Source organism: Lepidochelys kempii, chromosome 1 (assembly GCF_965140265.1).
Source record: "Lepidochelys kempii isolate rLepKem1 chromosome 1, rLepKem1.hap2, whole genome shotgun sequence".
Taxonomy (NCBI): domain Eukaryota; kingdom Metazoa; phylum Chordata; order Testudines; family Cheloniidae; genus Lepidochelys; species Lepidochelys kempii.
Genome location: NC_133256.1, coordinates 196,895,478 through 196,915,660, shown reverse-complemented (window position 1 = coordinate 196,915,660; position 20,183 = coordinate 196,895,478). Strand labels below are relative to the sequence as shown.

Genomic DNA, 20,183 nt, shown 5'->3' with positions numbered 1-20,183 from the left:
GCAAGATCAAGGCCAAAGGGCCAAACCCACCTGTTCTGCCTCACCAACACCCGACCTCTATTATCCCCTGTGTTTCCTCCACATCTCTATAGGACTTTTCCCATAAGGAGTTTAACAGGAGTTTAAGGAGTTTAACAGGCATCACATAAATAGGGTACTACAGAAAATACTATAAAAGCCTCTGGGATTTAATAGACCGCAAAACTCCTTCTGTAAGTTTTGCTGAACAATTATATAATTTTTCTATTAAATTCCATCTGGCTGGTCAAAAAACCTACAGCAAGATTATAAATTTCTATTAATTTCTACAGGAATACGAGTGTCCCAGTTTTTCCACTTTGAAAACCCAGTCAAACTTTTCAGACAGTGGGAGTGGGGGAAAAAAAGATGACTACATATCTATTTGCACAAACTCTCCAACTCCAATACGTACCATTACCTGTTATGAAGTATTCTCTATCGCCGCAGCAGTAATCCTAACATTTAGCTAGTTAAGCGCACCTACATACCACACCTGACATTTAAAAATTCAAATGTATTCAAGTTCATCCCACAGAAATAAAGGTGGTCAGGATTTCATTTTTACATATTTTTTTAACCTTCTTTTAATTTCTAAACTTTTCAAAGCATCAAAAAAAACCAAAAAACAAAAACAAAAAAAGAAACCCCAGCCTTCACATTTTTACAGTGTCCATGCATGGAAAATATCGGCCAGACTGGTAAATGTTTCAGAAGGTTGTGAAAACAGGGGATTGGAGTATAAACTCTTCTGCAGCTTTTAATTATAGTGACGGCAACCAGCCCATTATAATTACTGTGCACATTTTCATTTCTACTAAAGCAGTGGTTTTCAACCAGGGGTCCGCGGACAATGTCTAAGGGGTCCACAAAAGGTTGTCGTTATCATAGAACAATAGTTTTCAACCTGTGGTCTGATGACCACTGGGGGTCTGCAGACCACGTGTAAGATTTCCAAAGGGGTCCGCCCCTCTATTCAAAAAATTTTAGGGGTCCACAAATGAAAAAAAATTGAAAACCACTGCACTAAAACAAGACTTTTCCTAGTGGGAAAAGAGGATTTGACAATTCTTGTTTTTAAGCCTGTAATATCCGTAACTCCTTTAAGTGCTGTTTGCTTTTCTCTGAATCGATGTTTAAGACATTGTCACTTGAAATGTCTGGCATTCTCCTGAGGCCAACTCACTGAGATCTTGGTGGCCATCTGGTCTGTAGTTCTCAGAAAGCAGGAGTCCTAACAACTGTTTTTCGAAGCTTTCAGAGCAATCAGCATGCTGTCGTGCGCTTTAATAGAAATGGCATTTTCCACTGGAAACAAAGCTTTTAATGTTTAGAGAAAATGGTCATGAGGACTTCCCCTTCTGAGGACTTAAAAACGAACATGGATGCTAGGAGTTTTATGAGTGAAGCTAAATGACTGCCAGACTTCTGAAGTGACAACACATTAGGAAAAAATTTCCTGTATGTTTTGTACACTTGAACTCAGCTACATTTCTTGCCTGACATTGGACATTTTAATATCTGCTCTAATGAAATATAACTCTCAGATAACACAGCTGCAAAGTATAGGGTTTTTTTGTTCACTAGCTAGCAGTGAGGTTTTGGCCTTATTATTATTAATACAGAGCCAAAAGTGTGCTAAGCCCTTTACAGACAAGTCTGAAGATAGCGTTTTTGCCTTGTATCTGCTCTATACACAGTGTGCATAAGATATTCAACCTAACTGAATAAATCAGATTTATTTTTCACAAAATAACTATAGCCAAGACACACGTTATGACAGAAGAACACAAATACAATGTAAGCAATACTTGGCCTCTTTTTTCTCTTCTGTTTCAGTCTGCTAGCTTACAGTGGGATACAACTTGTTGAGATTTTTTAAATCTAGCTTCAGTGCTTGAAGAACCTTTTTGTGGCCGGGACTGGTGTTGTCTGGTGTGAAAGATGGTGGCATTTGTTATTACTGAATCTGGTTCTTGTTGTTTAGGACATATTTTTTAGTTGCTGTCAGTGTCAAATATATATTATATTATATGTATATTTATTTTGAAGGGATGTTTACATATACGTACACACACACGTAGACAATGCTCACGCATTTCAAAGCTCAACTACACAACAATAAGAAGTCCAGCACTATAAGCTAAGTGACATGAAATCACTAGTCAATTAACCAGAAATCTGAGGAGAGTGCATTCTTCCTATCCCATTAACTCAGGAGGCAGGCAGGTGTGAAGCAGCCAGCATTGACTTCTTCCTCCTCCTCCTCCTTGGTGTCTGACCCCGCTGCACCAAAGAGGCACAACAGGCCAAGGGAGTCTTGGGAACTCAGCAGTCCTGAAAGCAATTTGTTTTTCCTGGAAGGCGCAACTGCAGGGGGAACACTGCTCATTCTCTGCAGCCCTGATTATGAGGGTCATTTCAGTAAGTCTGAGTGAAAGTGACAGCCGGGGCAAATGTGTGACTGCCACTCCAGGTATGCCCGCAAGTAGGCATCTAGTCTGAGCACCTCTGCTTGCTAGAAGAGCTGCAATATCACACAGAGAAAGAAATGGTTTCTCAGGGAGATAGTTTCCAAGCCAATCTAAAAGCTTTATAGATCAAAACCAACACCTTCAACTCCACCCTAGAACCACTATGCAGCAACTGGAGTCATGAACTCCCAGTAACATACTGCAGAGGGCCAAACACATTCAGGACCAGCTTCAGTTTATAAGCAGATTGAAGGTGTAGCCGCAGGCAGAGTACAGGGCAGCCATCTCCTCTCAAGACAACAAAGGTCCATATCAAAAACAAAAGGGTTCCAACTTTCTAGCCAGACACAGGCAGGAAAAACAAAAGACAATTCTGGCCACTACTGCTAGCTGGATAATCACCTTACAGCAGCTGGTGAGCTAATAAGATCTCCAAATTGTCTACTCCAGTAACAAGCAGTGGAGTGCACAGTCTCAAGGGCTGATTAATTTAAACCCATTTGAGTGGAAAAAAAGTACAAAGAACCAGAATTGGGCTCATTAGCTCTAAAGAGACAGAGAGGAAAGCCTCTGAAAAACATAAGGGACAGATTTTTGGCAGGAGTTAATGTTAAACTGCTCTCAAGGGGTGTTGCCTACTTGTGCAATCATAAAATTAACAATTTGTTTGATTCATAAAATGCAACAGCAGCTAGATTCAGTAGCAATACTTCCTGCAGTCCAGATTGTGTTTTCATGAGGCAACTGAGGAGTTGTACCCTCTTTCTGAAATCCTTAACAGCTTTTTGATGTGGATCTGTGGCACATGAACTGCTGTTTAAACAAATTTTGGATTCTTAGTGAATGACAACAGCATATCGGCTCCTTCTGAGGTTACAGTGAACGATGAAAGGATCCATGTTTACTTTTTCCCATTGTGGAAAAAAGTTTGCGTAACATGGTATGGTGCAATGTGTTATGGTGGTGGTGTCCTCTGTCAATGCTGCACTTCATTTCCAAAACATAGCTGTGCCGGATGAAGTAAGCGTTACACTTCAGTTTCTCCAGATTACTGACATATATTACACTTGGTCTCTAATACTGCAGGAAGACAGAAGATTAAATAAGAGAACACAGTTCGTGACCTCCCAAGCACTGGGACAAATTCCGACTACTCCCTGCAGAGTATGCTACACGGAGGTACCCCCACATGTGCAAGGTGGGGGTGGGGAAAGGGCACAGGGAGACTTCCTGCTGCACACACCACACCCAGGCAGAAGTTAGTCACAATGTAGACCTAATGATCCCTTGAGTGCTACTGAGGAGTTGGGGTGGTGGAGCTGGTACAGTTAGCATGACTGGCTGCACTCTACAGGCACAGCAGACTGGTGAGGTTGTGACCAGGACTTCATCCACATGCTTACTGGGAATTCTGCCTCAGTAAGGACAGAATTAAAACCAGGTAAGGTCTTTGAGATTTCACCCATCCTAAATATGGCCCTTTGCTTTGGTAAAGGAAAAAAGAACATTTAAGATAAAAAAAAATAAAGTATTCACCAAAATATAGAAATAAATGCTTCTAATGACATTAAAAGATTAGGTTATTTCTATAACTGTATACAAAGGTAAAAGCCACATATTTTAATAACTGGCTTGGCTTTTTCTTTAGAACATAAGAATGGCCATACTAAGTCAGACCAATGGTCCACCTAACCCAGTATGGCCATTCTTATTCTCTTGTGTAATACAGATATGTTCTCGGGTCAGCGTGGTACAGGTGAGCAATCTTCGGATGCTGGAACATCATGGAAATAAAATATTAAAACATACTGTAGGAAAGACACTTTCAGGTTAAGGAACCATCTGGCAAATTAATATTATTAAAATATATGGTTCTAAAAACAAGACAAGGTGAAGAATCCCATTCAACACTCTCAATAACCTGGAATTTAGTTATGATAAGAATTTTAGGCAGATTATTCCTTAGCCCTAAAACAAAATACACTCATAAGTCTTCCAGATGTCTTAAGTCATCTTTGTGTCATGTAGCATTTTTCAGAGATCTTCATTTGGTATCGTTTTACCCAACTATTTCTCAAATTTGAATTATTTGCCCAGGTTTTGATCTCAGTGATATCCCTATAAAAGTGGAGCAATTTTACTACAACCTGAGGATTGTAGAAGTATTATGGATTTACTCTGGTGTAACTGAGATCAGAACATGGCCTGATGTCTATTACAGACATTTTATGATTTGTTTTCCATTATTTCAAATCAAATATTTTTATTATTATTATTATTATTTGTATTATCGTAGTATCTGCCCTAGTCACAAACCAGAACCCCATTGTGCTAGGTAGTCCCTGCCCTAAGGAGCTTACAATCTATGCAGATGGATACTGAAAGGGGAGTACTTAAGGGGGAGTACAAGTGAACAATTAGACTATCACCTACCTCCTCTCTCTGTTGTTCACCATGACAGGCAGTGGTCTCTGCACACCAGCAATTCAACTGTTGTCAAGTTTTTTGTAGTCATCACAAGAAATGAGTTTTAAGCAGGGATTGGAAGGTGGATAATAAGGTATCTTTGCAGATATTTACAAGGAGGGCCTCCCAAGCATGAGGATTGGCACAGAAGACACGACACAAAGATGATTGAACATTTAATAAGTGTGAAATAGAGGCTGGCATCATGGGCTGATTGAAGACAAGCATCAACAGCTCAGTGGCAACTGAGAGATGATAGGTAGGGTGGGGACTGAAGGGCTTGAAAGTGAATACAAGCTGTTGATGTTTGGCACAATAAAGAAGAAGGGATGCAGAGAGAAGGATGACATGGTCAGAGCAACTGGCTAGGAAAATGATCTTTGAAGCATCATTGTGAATGGCTATGAGCAGGGCAACATGGCATTTGTCAAGGCCAGTAAGAAGGATGTTGCAGTAATCAAGATGCGAGATGATGAGAGCCTGGAGGAGAGTTTTAGCTGTGTGGATGGGTAGGAAAGGCTGTATTTTAGAGATGTTATGTAGAAAGAATCTGCAAGATTTAGACATACCCTGGATCTGAGGCCCTAGAGAGAGGTCTGGGACAAAGTAGTCCCTCTTTTTAAACTATTGCATTTCCTGGCATTAGAGATGCCTAAAGGCTACTACAATTTTGCAGTGACCACACCCAGTAAAATACTGCTGCTCTAATACACAATTTGCTACATTTTTATAAAGTCTCAAACCTTAATTTGTTTTAAGCCCTTGCCATTTTAGAAGGACTAAGTATGATTAAAGCCAACAAATGCTCCTCTCCAAAAATTATTTCCCTCCTAGCTGGTGCAGAAGCAGTGACCATTTCAGGAAGAAAAATAACACTGCACTTAGTAATTAAGAGGACTATTGATGTGATCTATCCAGCTAGGTTGCTTCTATTTGTTACGCTGTTTGCTAAAACTATCTTGAGCCCCTGCCTAAAAACTCAGAAACATTCTGTTTCTCACATGGAGTTCAGATTCTAGTTTCTGAATTTTGCATACTTTATGAAAGTAGATTTAAAACTTTACATCTTACACTCACATAAATGGAACAGTTCTTCCCCTTCTCCAGCTCCCAGAATAAAATATCCTGGCATAAAGTGATCAAACAAAATAAGTGACTTATGTTTTTACTGGTTCCTCCAGACTATGATGACATTTCCTAAAACACTGAGCCAGGAAACTATTAATGTCTCTGAAAAATTGAAAAGGATCAGGCTACTTTGAAGGGCCCATTCAGTATACAGTGGCTCAGATGGCTTCCTTGTAGCTGTACAGGCTACTTACAATTCAATTAAAAATAACAATAATATTTAACATTACTTAGCACTTTCCAGCTTCAAAGTAATTTACAAGTTTGCTTCATAACACCTGTGTGGTAAGAAAGTATTATCCCCATTTTAGATATTAGAAACCGCTTAGACAGGTTAAGTGGCTTGACCTAGATAACATACAGAAGTCCATGGTTGAGCCAGAATTAGTACTCAGGTCTTCTTTTCCGCCAGTCTCAGTCAAGTACTAAATGATGGCTTTTCAAATCTTGATTGTGCTGCTTTCAGCAGCAGCAAAGAAAATGGTCTGAAGCTATTAGTCTAAAAAACTAGAAGGATCATCTTCTAGATTTACTTCAGCTTTGTGTTGCCTGGAGTTTGCAGCATTTGCCAACCGGGTCTTTAAAAAGAAAAGCTCACAGAATGGGCAAGATGCACACATGCTTCAGATGTCTGCAAGATGAAGTGACAGGTGGAGCTAAAGATTCCTGATGAAATTCAGTTGAAATGTTATGCACTGATCAAACAGTTGAGCTTTTCAGTGATAGTGCAGTACTGAATGGAGAGCAGGTGGAAAGATCTTACACAAGATCCAAAAGATAACACATCAGAACACGACAGCATGTTCTACAAAACCTTGTCCATAAGAGAATATGACAGCTCCAAAAGGGTTAAGCAAGAATGGGGGTCATCCCATGATATGGGAATGCTATCTTTTATATGTTACATCAAATTAAATATGTTTAAAAGGCACCAGAGCTTTTTAAATAGTAATGGGACTCATTTTATCTTCAAAATATTGTGGGCCTCATTTTGATTTTGATTAAACGGGTCCAGAGCAACTCACCCGAAATCAACAGTACTAAATAGTTGTAAAAGTGGCCTACACAGAATCAGGCCCAATGTGACAAGAGAGTACTTCAACAGTCTAAAAGAAATAAGTATCTAATCCCTCTCTCCAGGGACTATATTCTGTGATAGCAGTGAGATGGACTCAACAATCTAATAGGTCTTTTACGTCTTAAACAATTATGATCCAATTACATCACATGAACACTAGGTAAAAATCCCATTATTGCATAGTGCCATCTGCTGGGCAACGAAAGATTGAAATAAACCCATGTCAGCTCCTCAGCTTCAAAGTGTACTTTCAGAGTAACAGCCATGTTAGTCTGTATTCGCAAAAAGAAAAGGAGTACTTGTGGCACCTTAGAGACTAATCAATTTATCTGAGCATAAGCTTTCGTGAGCTACAGCTCACTTCATTGGATGCATCCGATGAAGTGAGCTGTAGCTCATGAAAGCTTATGCTCAAATAAATTGATTAGTCTCTAAGGTGCCACAAGTACTCCTTTTCTTAAAGTGTACTTTGTAGCTGTCAGGTCAGAAGTTACTCTGTTCTCAATACACAAGCAATGAATTAAGTGAACGCAGAGTTTAGTGTTCATGATTCCCATTGTGAATTGTGGACTGAGTAATTCTGCTTTTGACAACAACAATGTTCACAGGCAAGTAAACCTAAAACACTGAATTTACTAGTGTATTGCCGGTTAATCACAATGTACTGATTAGGGTTTCCTTTTAACATCCAGACAGGAAATAGGAGCACAGGAAGTGAAAGCACAATAAATTCTTGCATGTTAACTAATTCACATGAGCCATTTCAATAACAAGCCTTCTTTAAACTTATCTAAAGCCAAACACGTTGTCTACTCAGCTTCAAACATTTCTTCTTTCTCCTTAAACTCAAGCCATGTGTTTTAAAAGAGATGTATTTGTTTCACTCAACACCATGTGTTTTAAAAGAGATGTATTTGTTTCACTCAAGAGAACCTTCTGCTGTGGTTTACAGTGTAGTATGCTATGCCATCCTGAACAGTTATTAAGACCACTGTCTTATAAGCTGAAGAGGAATGGGTCCTTTGGAGCTACTCAGTGCCCATCTGAGATCGGGCACAGAGATTACTTTTCAGTCACTCCCTAGAATGCTTTACCTCTGGTGGCTTCAAACTAGGAAGCAAGAGAGTCAGAGATAACATACCCTGGTCCTCTCCACTCCCTCCCCAAGGCGCCAAACCTCACTCTGCAGCTGCTGTATGTACTCAGCATCACACTCCAATGGCTACCAGGTCACAGTGCAAATGAGCAGAGAAAGGAATAGGAGTAAGAGCCACTTTATTGACTCTCCCTCTTTGCCAGTGAACCGGCGGGGGTGAGGACGGCACAGGTAGAAATGTGGGTGGGCATGTAGCACCGGTGCTGTGCTGTCTCTGAGCAGAGCGGTTCCTTCTCCATTCAAAACCATCACATACGGCTTGGGAAGAGGAGGAAAGGACCTGATGGGACCACAAGCTCTACCTCAGGATCTCCCGTGGGGCAGGAGGAGGAACAAAGAAACCTTGTAGGTGAACTGGAAGAACATGAAGAGTGTAGAATAGATGAGGGACAGACTAGTCTTACTGACTGGGGTGGTACTCTGGAGGAGCAGAAGCTGGCTAGAAGGCTTGATTGGGGAGCAAGAGGAAGGAGTTAGAGAATCAAACGTTCACAGATTATTTGGGGCAGAAAATTAGTTGATTAAGGAAAAAAGATAGATTAATGGAGCAGAAGGATAGCAGAGCATAGACTAGTTGAGAAAATAGAGTGAAAAGGCCAGAAAGAGAGAGGAACCCCAGCAAGAGCAATAGAAAGACAGACTAGGGACACTCAAGAAGATGGTACAGGATATGGGGAGCAGCTAGGAGCAGGAGGACGGAGAACAGAAACGTGCACGGAGTGAACAGAACAGCTTCTTTTGTTTGCCTAGCTGTGGGGATAAACACACCTCTTTAACTAGCAACCAATCATATGTCAAAAATGGAGTGGAAACCGATTTAGACTTTGGGGATTGGCCTCCCATAATGACAGCAGCAATTTCTCTGAAGTCCTTTGCCAAAAACAACAGGCCCTAAAATGTCAAATAAAGTTTCTTCCCTCAAGCATGCTGTGCAACCCCATTAACTCCAACAGGCGTGAGCAAAAACAGAATTACATTCAGCTGATTACCGTATATTGCATTAAACTGGCTGTGTACCACTGGCTTCTATAGGATGGAATTAGAACTGCTCAAGTGCATACTCTGTACTGCTAACAGCCAGAGGAGAGTCTCCTTTAGTCTAAGTGGCAGGAGCCAGGAGGATCTGAGATATAGCTCTGCTGCAATTGTAAAGTGCCAAATGGCCTCAATTTGCAGCATCAACCAGCAGTCAACTATAAAGTCCTATCTAGTTGACAGATTTGTTGTAATACAAGACTGGAGATGTGGACCTTAACGTGGATTTTCATACTGCTGCTCTGAGAGACAAAAAAGGTAAGACAGAATTTTCCCACAGCTTTTCTTTTTAGGACCCTCCATCTCAGACAGTTTTCACAGTGGGTATTCCCCATTTCTATGGCAACTGGAGGCAAACCAGATCATTGCAAGATTCCAAAGCTGAAAAATACTAGCTATATAAAAGTTTAAAGGTGTTCAACTCAAACCATTCACAGAATAGCACTGACATGAAATTTAGGGATTTCCTGGAGGAACTCCCTCTTTCCTTTCAAACTCTTAACAGGAGACCAATAGCCAGGAAAAACAACCTTGAACATAATGCAGTCCTCCCAAGGGAGGGTCAGACTGTCTGACACGGAGGATCCCAGAATGAAAATTCACAAATGAGAGAGAATTTTCTCTTTCTCAGTCCCCTCCATATTACACAATCTTCACAATGGGATGTAAAAGCAGTAAATTATCCTAAGGGAGGGAGAATTAAATTTACCCATGTAGAACTGAAAAGGAACGTAAGGGTTACTGGGGCACCATGTTTCGTAATACCCTTCTACCAAATGCTGCTTCAGCAGAGGTGAGTATGTCAACTCTATAGTGTTGGAGGAAGTGTGGATGGATAATCATGTAATAGCCTTACAAACCTCCTCATAACATGTATGTAATCTCTTCACCCCACAAAATCGCTGCTGCTTTCACAGAGTGCATAGTCATGAGAAGAGTTGTACCTGAGGCTTTGACTACCTCTGCTATATACACCTTTATTCCTCTGTAGGCTCTGTTCACATCTAACTTATACATCTCTACTCCCTGAGGATATTTGGATTGAATCAGAAGGGCAACACTATCACTTCCTGTTATATGATGAAGATTGTGGTGACCTTGGGGATAGACAGCTGGTTAGTTCACAGAACTACCCTGTTTGATAGAACACATAAGAGAGGTTTCTCTGAGAGTAAAGCAAACCTGGGAAAATCCTTGGACAAGGAGGTGGCGTGTATACAAGCAAGATACTTTCAATGAAAAGAGGAAGAAACCTACCGACTGTGAAAATGAATGATGGTTTTATTAGGATACTTAACCCACGCAGCAAGACCGAATCTGCATATTGCCAAAGGACTGATAAGTGTGGCAATCCCAGGGATCTGTTGTGTGACAGTGATGAGAGACTTTCATGGGTTTCCTACAATGCAGTATGCCTGCAGTTGCAGCCTTGTCTTTCCAAAGGGTGCTGGGTTTGAGCTCCATGGTCAGGCCATCTTGTAAAAGCACTATAATGCCTTTTACTTCATCTGTTGCTCTGATATGTGTCCCCTGTAACAGCAACATCTAAAATTCTGGTAATACATCATTTGTCAATTTCCTCTGAGATAGAGGATGTTTATCTTCTTCATAGCGACTGTAGTTCCTTCCTCTAAGCTTCCCACCTGAGGGGTCAGGATAGGTTCAGGATAGGTCCCTACTGAGGGTGTATGTGTTGTAGAAGTTTGAGAGGAGATTCCAGTTACGTCTAAATCAGGTCTGAGAACCAAGATCTGAAGGATAATGAGAAAGTGATTATAATCTCTCTTGCCTTCACAATCTTCTTCACCATCTTTACTGTCAGTGGAAGAGGGAGGAAAGGCATAAAGGAAGCCTTTTAACCTACTTCTGAGAAAAGGAGACCACAGCCTCTGCTTTCAGGTGTGTCTTCCTCATGTAATACCTCTTGGTTTTCCAACTGGACTTGCATGCACATAAATTCACCAATAAACTTCCAATCTGGCTGGTGAGGCACCAAAAGACTAGCATATCTAGACTGTGTTCCCTTGGTTCTAGGTAAGTCTTGCTGAGCCAGCTGACCCTGATCTTCCTGATCATATCTTCGGTAGCTCCCCAGGAGGTTTATTTTCATATTATCTGAAGTTTTGGAAAGACAGTGCTATAACAATCGATTTCAACACTTCCACTTGGATGTATTGATCTCTTTATGGACTTCATAAGAGCACTGAGATCTAGCAGTTTTTAGCAGTTCTAAGGAGCCATCGAAGAAACAGATATTTAGATAAAAATCCTATAAAAATCCTTTGAAAACTTTGCTCCAGAGGGAGACCTGGAGTCTGCCATATGTGCCACTTGAGGCAGCGCATCCTGGAAAGTTCTTCCTGCGGGGCGGTCTTAAACACAGGCTCAGAGCAAAGTTCTGGTCTGCCTTCAGTTGCCATGGAGACAGGGAACACCCATTGTGAAGACTCTCTGACATGGAAGGACTGCCAATGACATAGTTTTCTTTTACAGGTGGAGAATCAGGGAGAAAGCAATATTGCAATGCCAGACAAGCAACACAGACAGCATTCTGTGTAGTAGGTTCTCTACCAATAGGCTCCATGGGCCAGATTTTGTGTGTGCTCTGTTTGAGGAACACAGCCTCGCTGTTCTCATTGTTTTAAATCATTATGATCATGATTTAAACAATTTAATCTATTATTACTTCTTACCACATGGTAAGTGACTTACTACACATAAACAAAACAATTAAGTTCCACAGGGAATTGCTTGCTGTTGGAAGCTTAACTGATACGTTGTTCTTGTAATCTGAATATTGCAAATTAGTTGACATGTACTTAATTATGAATATGGCACAATTTGCTGAATAGAAAGGGTAAGAAGAATAGGTAGCACATAAACTGGAAACTCCCCATTCTCCCTCCACTATTTCAAGCGTCCTGTGATACTGTTAGCTCACTCTCTATCTCCAAATGTCACCTCAGTGTAACACATTCAGGATAATGGGGACAGCCACTAGGTAAAACTGCATGTGCTGGCACTACTGAGTCTAGAACCCTGTTTCTTCTCTCTCTCTCTCTCTCTCTCTCACACACACTCACACACACACCCCTCTACCACTGCAACTGAAGGAGAATACCTACTAGTAACTAGTTTCTGAACCTCGTTGGGTCAGCTATTAGGGGACATTATCATGCACACATTCACACCATTACACTATCATTCACTTAAGAACATAAGAACATACATACTGGCTACGACCAATGACCCATCTAGTTCAGTATACTGTCTTCTGACATTGGACAGTGCCAGATACTTCAGGAGGAATGAACAGAATAGGACAAGTTCAAGTGATCCATCTCTGTCATCCTGTTCCAGCATCTGGATGTTGGAGATTAAGGGGCACCTGGAGCATGGGGTTGCATCCCTGACCATCTTGGCTAACAGCCATTTATGGACCTATCCTCCAGGAACGTATCTAATTATTTTTTTAACCCAGTTATATTTTTGGACTTTACAACATCCCCTGGCAACAAGTTTCACAGGTTGACTGTGCGCTGTGAAGAAAGTACTTCCTTATGTTTGTTTTAAACCCGCTGACTGTTAATTTCATTAGGTGACCCCTAGTTCTTGTGTTATGTGAAGAGGTAAATAACACTTCCCTATTCACTTTCTACACACCACTCATTATTTTATAGACCTCTATCATATCCCCCACTTTTTCATCTCTTTTCAGTCTTCTTAATCTCTCCTTGTATGGAAGCTGTTCCATACACCTAATCATTTTTGTTGCCCTTTTCCAATTCTAATATAACTTTTTTGAGATGGGGTGATCAAAATTGCTCACAGTATTCAAGGTTGTGGGCATACCATACATTTATATAGTGGCATTATATTTTCTGTTCTGTTATCTATCCCTTTCCTAATTGCTCCTAACATTGATAGCTTTTTTGACTATCACTGCACACTGAGCAGATGTTTTCAGAGAACTAGCTACAATGACTCCAAGATCTCTTTCTTGAGCGATATCACCTAATTTAAACTTCATCATTGTGTATGTACAGTTGGGATTATTTTTTTCCAATGTGCATTACTCGACACTTGTCGACGCTGAATTTCATCTGCCATTTTGCTGCCTGATCACCCAGTTTTGTGAAATCCTTTGGTAACTCTTCACAGTAAGTTTTGGATTTAAGTATCTTGAGCATTTTGTATCACATGCAAATTTTGCCACATCACTGTTTACCCTCTTTTCCAGATCGTTTAGGAATAAAGGAGAACCTCAGAGTTATTAATATCAGAATTACGAACTGAACAGTCAACGACACATTTCATTTGGAATTGGAAGTATGCAATTAGGCAGCAGCAGAGACCCCAAAAAAAAAAAAAAAAAAAAAGCAAATACATTACAATACTGTGTTAACCATAAACTAATAAAAATAAAGGGAAAGCAGCATTTTTATTCTGCATAGTAAAGTTTCAATGCTATATTAAATAAATGTTCAGTTGTAAACTTTTGAAAGAACAACCATAACATTTTGTTCAGAGTTATGAATATTTCAGTGTTATGAATAACCTCCATTCCTGACGTGTTCGTAACTCTGAGGTTCTACTGTATGTTGAACAACACAATTCCCTGTATAGTTCTTTGGAGGACCCCACTATTTAGCTCTCTCCACTGTGAAAACTTACCATTTATTCCTACCTTTTATTTCCTGTCTTTTAACCAGTTACTGATCCATGAGAGGATCTTCCTTCTTATCCCATGACTGCTTACTTTACTTAAGAGCCTTTGGTGACGGACCTTGTCAAAAACTTTCTGAAAGTCCAAGTCAACCACCCTTATCCACATCTTTGTTGACCCCCTCAAAGATGTTCTGTCACAAAAGCCATCTTGACTTTTCCTCAAAATATCATGTTTATCTTTGTGTCTGACCATTCTGTTCTTTACTATAGCTGCAACCAGATTGTCTGGTCCAGATGTTAGGCTTCCTGGCCTGTAAATGACAGAATCTCTTTTGACAGAGGCTTTTTTAAAAATTGGCATTACATTAACTATCTGCTAGTCATCTGGTAAAAAAGCTGATTTAAGTGATAGGTTACATACCACAGTTAGTAGTTCTGCACTTTCATATTTGACTTCCTTCAGTACTCTTGGGTGTATACCATCTTGTCTCGGGGACTTATTACTGTTTAATTTATCAGTTTTGTTCCAAAAGGATCTGGATTTTGGATTGTAAACTTTTTGGCAGAAGGTTTGTTTCTGATTATATATAGTTCGAGATCAGGCTGCCATTGTGCTGATATATTTACAATCCAAAATCCCAATCCTGCAAAGAGTTATGTACATCCTTAGCTTTATGCATTCCGAGTAGTCCCTTGAAATCAAAGGGATTATTCACAGTGCGTAAAGTTAAGCACATGCATAAATCTTTGCAGGATGGAGTCTTTCATGGACAAGACAGAAAAAGGAAGAAGATAGGATGCATTATTACCCCCTATTTTACAGACAATGAATGAAGGCAAAACAAAAATGTTAAATGTATGCATTCTATCGCTGCTCACACAGGAAAGAATACTTTCAAATTTCAGGTGGACCCATGCTCTGTTCTTCTATGAAGATTTAGAAGTTCCAATGTGTATTCCTAATTATTCCTACTCCTCTCTCTGCATTTTCAGTAATGAGTATTCCCCCGCTTCCTCACCCTTAGTTCTATGGTCACAAGGCCTGTAAAGTATCCTTGTTTAACACTGAAATGTGAATGGATAAACTAGGAAGTGTAAAATACAAGTAGCTAAAAGGTAATTAAAGCGAACTAGGGAATACTTAACATAGCACTGCAACGTATACAGTACATCCCTTCATATCTGATGAAAGGCAGAAGATGCAATTTAGTGCAACAGACTGACAAGTACAGCTGTTGTGAGGGCCTGTTATGCCGGTATTATCCAAATGATATACAGTAAAGGAAGAATGGGGACATACCCTATGCAGACTTACTTTTTGATACTTGCTGTCTCTCTGGTATAGTAACTGAAGAAGCACAATTTCATGAAAACAGATGCCAAACAATTTTTTTTTAAATCACAGCTGCCAAATGTGGGGGAAGCAGGGAAAGGATAGAATGGCTTTTAATCTCTTTCCAAGCTTCCTATCGGATGGAAAATATTCCTGGTTTTGAAATTAACAACTATTATTATTCCACGTCATTTGCACATACTTAGTTACATTTTACAGGGAACAAATGCATATCGGAGTGCAGGTGTGTTGCACACACAGTACATTCCCTGAAAGGTGTGGCGAAGCCAATAGCAAATGTGGCACCCAGACATCAGGTATGCCCCTCATTTAAACCTTTTGGACTAAGTCCATCTCACAGAGAGGGGAACATTTCTACAGTTTTGACTGGACTTTCTTACCCCTGTGTGGATTGGCTGTTTGCTCCAACCCTCCCTCAGTCTCTTCAATTCAGCTTCACTGCACATTTATCCCTGCTACCCACTTCCCCCTTCTTTTCAAAATCCCTCTCCCTTCCCCCCTTCTATTTAGCGTATCTCTTCCTATCTGACCCCCATCTCACCCCACTCCTCCAAAGCAGTAAAAAATAGTGACATTAACGTGATGTTTGCTGCCACCACACTGTTCACTCCACCTTGTGTGTTCTACCTCTTCTCCCACCCGCTGTCTGTCCTGTCTGTTTAGACTGTGAGCTCTCCAGAGCAGGGACTGTCTGCTAGCCTGTGTTTGTACAGTGCCTTGCACAATGGGGCCCCATTCTTGGTTGGTCCTTAGGCACTGCCGTAATAAACATGATTATTCATAATAATATTAGGTAAGTGCTTCCTTTGCAACCATAATCCTGCTCTACTCTAGAAGTTGAGCTTTTATGTAAATTCGCTGAGACTTGCCTCCTCCCCAGAAATAGTGCTTGAGCAACTTCCACTAAAGTCAATGGGAGTCTTGCTAGTGACTTTAATGGGAGTTGGGAGGCTCAGTCCTCAGACAGGAGTCAGAACTCCTATTTTTCCTAAATACAAAATTAAATAAGAAACTACGGATTTGACCTGTGTAGACTGCCTACAGTAGGTCATCTACCCAAGTTTTGCCCACAGTAATCCTGAGACCTTGGGTGCCACTCAAATCCACGGTGATGAGCTTGGTAGAAAATCCCAGACAACTAAGACATGGGCATGCTGTTTCTCACAGCAGCATCCAAAACTGTGCCCTGCTGCCGAACATTATATTATTAATCACCTGCAAAACGAAAGATGCAGTTGACAAACATCCAAAAAAGGAATAAAAATATTTATCTTTTGAACAGGCTGGCTGAGTAAACAAGATTGTAATGGGGTATCAGTTGTGTCTGATTATCATGGGGAAGACTGAAGCAGATATAAATGTTTAGAAAAGTCCTCTGTCCTTTGGATAGATCTGGTGCGTGTATGTGTTGTGTGCATGTGTGTGTGTGCATGAGTGTGTGTCCATCCATCCATCCCATGTATGACAGGAGCAGAGATTCTGACCCCCTGTGGGGCCTGAAAGTAGCAGGTGACCCATAAAAGGCTACTTTTAGCTAAGGCAATAGAAGTGGTATTTCTTGAAAGCGGGCCACAGCAAAATGGGGGAAATCGGTACACTTTACCAGGGCCCGTCTAGAGGGCCACTAGACCATCACCATGAGAAAAAAAATTCAGGCTATGGATGTTTTAGTTTGAGATTCCGAACAGTTAGCTGGTCCTCTAGGATGCATAGAAGGGTTGAGACAAGATTCCAGGAACAAGGAACAGTACCTCCAGGGTCCCTAGAGGGTATTTGTCTCGGATGTATCATTAATATATGTGCCATGCTCCCATGTCTGGCTACAAATACAAATCAGGCAGCCACAAACATCAGGAGCTTAAAGAAAGGGAAAGGAAAGATGCTAGAGGATGCCAGTCAATCCTCCAGTTTTTCCAGACAGGCAAGGCCTCTCAATAGTCTAGGTCAAACAATGCAAAAACTGGGGAACTGTAAAACAGTAAGGTGAAGGTGATTTCAATATAGACACTGTGGACGCTGATGAAGAAAAGCAGACAAATGGATCATGTGATTCCAATCTAATGACCTCCAAAAGTAGTTGCGTACTATTACCACCAGCAGACTCAGAGGAAGGCTTGAAAGAAGCAGAAGAGAGTAGTGCTACAATACTTACAGATTCATGTTTTTAAAAGGATCCAGGAGTGTGGCCGACACACGTTACAGATCCTGTTTATGAAAAAAATGGTCCTATCTGGTGTAATGAATTTCAGAGAAACATGGAAGCTAGCGAAGTTAATGCCAAAAGATGTTGATGGCCGTAGTTTGCCTGTATTTCTTCTCAAATGTAAAACTTCCAGCAACAGAGAACATGGCTTGCTCAGAGGGCTACCTACCAAGCACAGTACTGCTTTCCATGTCAGCAATTTTCTGAAGGGGAAGACAAACAAACAATGCGGTATACTGGCAAAAAGTGAAGGATATTTGCCAACCGTGCAAAAATGGCACAAACTATATAATAAACTTCCTGAACATGAAAAGAGCACAGAACATAAAACCTGCTGTTGCTGGTGGAAGGAATTAGAGCAGTCGCTGTCAGGTAGAGTAAACAGTGAGATTCAAAAACAAGCATTAACAGAAGCTTCAAGATGGAGAGCAATATTGGAAAGAATGTTGGATATTATCTGACATCTCATTTCAAGAGGTTTAGCATTCCAAGGAGATAATAATCTGACTGTGATCCACACAACAGTAATCTTCTTAGAACTCTTGAGTTACTAGCTCATTATAACAGCATAACTCATGACCATTTGGCTGAAGTCAAACAGAAGCAGACACAGAGGATAAAACAACCCAAGGGCAGGTACATTACCTCTTACGGGAGACTCAGAACAAGTGGACTGAATTATGCGGTAAAAGCATGCAGGAGGCCATTCTTTCAGAGAGAGAGAGAGAGAGAGAGAGAGAGAAAGCCATCTATTATTCCATCATATGGAATGCTAGTCTTAATGCCTCTCACCATGAACAAAATGTGTTATATTCAAGTTTGTACTTCAGGACCAAGGCAGTGGTGCATTTAATATTCAAGAAAGATCTCTTGAGTTCATCAACTTTGATAAAAAAAGTAGAAAAACAGATAGGCAGCTGAAATGCTAAGTGCCAACATTAGGCACCATACCATTCCACTTGATGATTATAGAGGTCCAGGATTTGATAATGGTTCTAATAAGTCAGGAAAATTAAAACCCATTCAGGCTTGCACTGTCAAAAAATAAACTTGCGGTGTATTCTCCTTGCCCTTCTTATTCACTTAATCTTGTAGGAGTTAATGCTGCAGTTTCACATTCTGAAACAGTAACACTTTTTGGTTGTGTGCAGTGACTTTTCATGTTTTTAGTGCCTGTCCCGTGAGGTGGAATATTGTAACCAATAAGATACACTATTCACTCTATGTTCAGTCAGACACAGGTTGGAGTGCACATGCTGAAGCTGTCTGTTCAATAACAAAGTATATTCCAGGTATTCTGGCACCACTGGAATGGGCTCTTGAATTAAATTTGACACACAAAACTTGATCAGAAAGTGTTAGTACAAAAACAGTACTTCACCTCATTTTCATACCCTTTATTGGCTAGCTTTTGGTATAAAGTTCCTTCAAGTATTGATGAGAGAAACAAGATTCTACAACCCCGAGGAATCTCTCTTGGTTCAGGGTCAACTCTGATTGATGATATTATGAAGAATTAAAGCAATTCTGAGATCAGTGGCTCAAAATTCTATTAGAAGCATGCCTTGTGGTGATAGCTATGCAAATTTTACCACAATTACTGCAGAAGAGAGGTAAAAAATTGAAAATAGTTCATGATGAGACACCTCAGGAATCATGCTCTATCACCTCTGAAGATGAAACAAAGTCTTCATGCAGAAGGAATGTGTTCTGTGCAACTTTAGACAATGTTACCTGTGAGTTGGAGCACTGATTCAAAGCAACCAGTTGCATTTGTTTTACATTCAGTTCAAAATATGTCACACTCCAGCTGGAGGAACTGGAACAAACATCCACATGTCTAGTTCTCAAATATCCTATGGATCTTTTGGAGAACTTTCCACATGAAATGTTGCAGCTGAAAAAAAAAACACAAAAAACTTCAGGTCTACTTTTGGAAAAGAACTTGAACTGCCACCACTTATCTTACTTAGTGAGATTTAAAACAGAAAACTACAACTAGTTTTCATTGAAGTGTACACAACCCTACCCATTTTTTGCACATTGCCAGTAACTATGGAAGAAGCAGAAACAAGTTTCAGCAAGCTGGCACTCATCAAAACCTGCAGACAATCTACTATGATACAAGAACATTTAGTCATCTTCCTGTTTTGTCTAACGGGTGTGAATTCATAAGAAAAATTACTTTAGTAAGGTCCTTTTGATTTTACAATGAAAAAGGCCAAAAAAGGTAAAGCTGTAAAGTGACACGGTCTAGCTATGCCATTTCCAAAATAACTTTCAGTAACTGTGTGGGATGGGTTGAGGAGACCTCACCTAAAACAAGGCATAATAGAGTCTTCCCAGAAACTAGGACCATGTTTGTGAAGGGTTCCACTGCACATGGTTCTGATCAGGTACATGGAAAAGACAAGCTGGAGTGCAGACAAGAAACACAGAGACAGGTTTATTGGTCTAGTGCTGGCTAAAAAGGCTTGGGCTATAAACAAAGAGGCTATCCCATGCATTTGGTACCCTCCGAGTTCCAAGAAGCAGAACTTTGTACATTACTTGTAAATAAATAAGACTGCATAAAAGAAAATACCAGGCTCCATCAACAATTA

At 40.4% G+C, this 20,183-nt stretch overlaps 1 protein-coding gene and 1 long non-coding RNA gene across 9 annotated transcripts in view; one reads left to right on the top strand and one right to left on the bottom strand.

Moving 5' to 3' along the window:
• Positions 1 to 20,183, bottom strand: part of CMSS1 (cms1 ribosomal small subunit homolog) — a 371,436-nt gene that overhangs the window by 117,511 nt on the left and 233,742 nt on the right. The window lies entirely within an intron of this gene.
• LOC140896255 (uncharacterized) overlaps positions 1 to 20,183 on the top strand; it is a 151,805-nt gene that overhangs the window by 55,797 nt on the left and 75,825 nt on the right. The gene's annotated exons all lie outside the window — the stretch shown is intronic.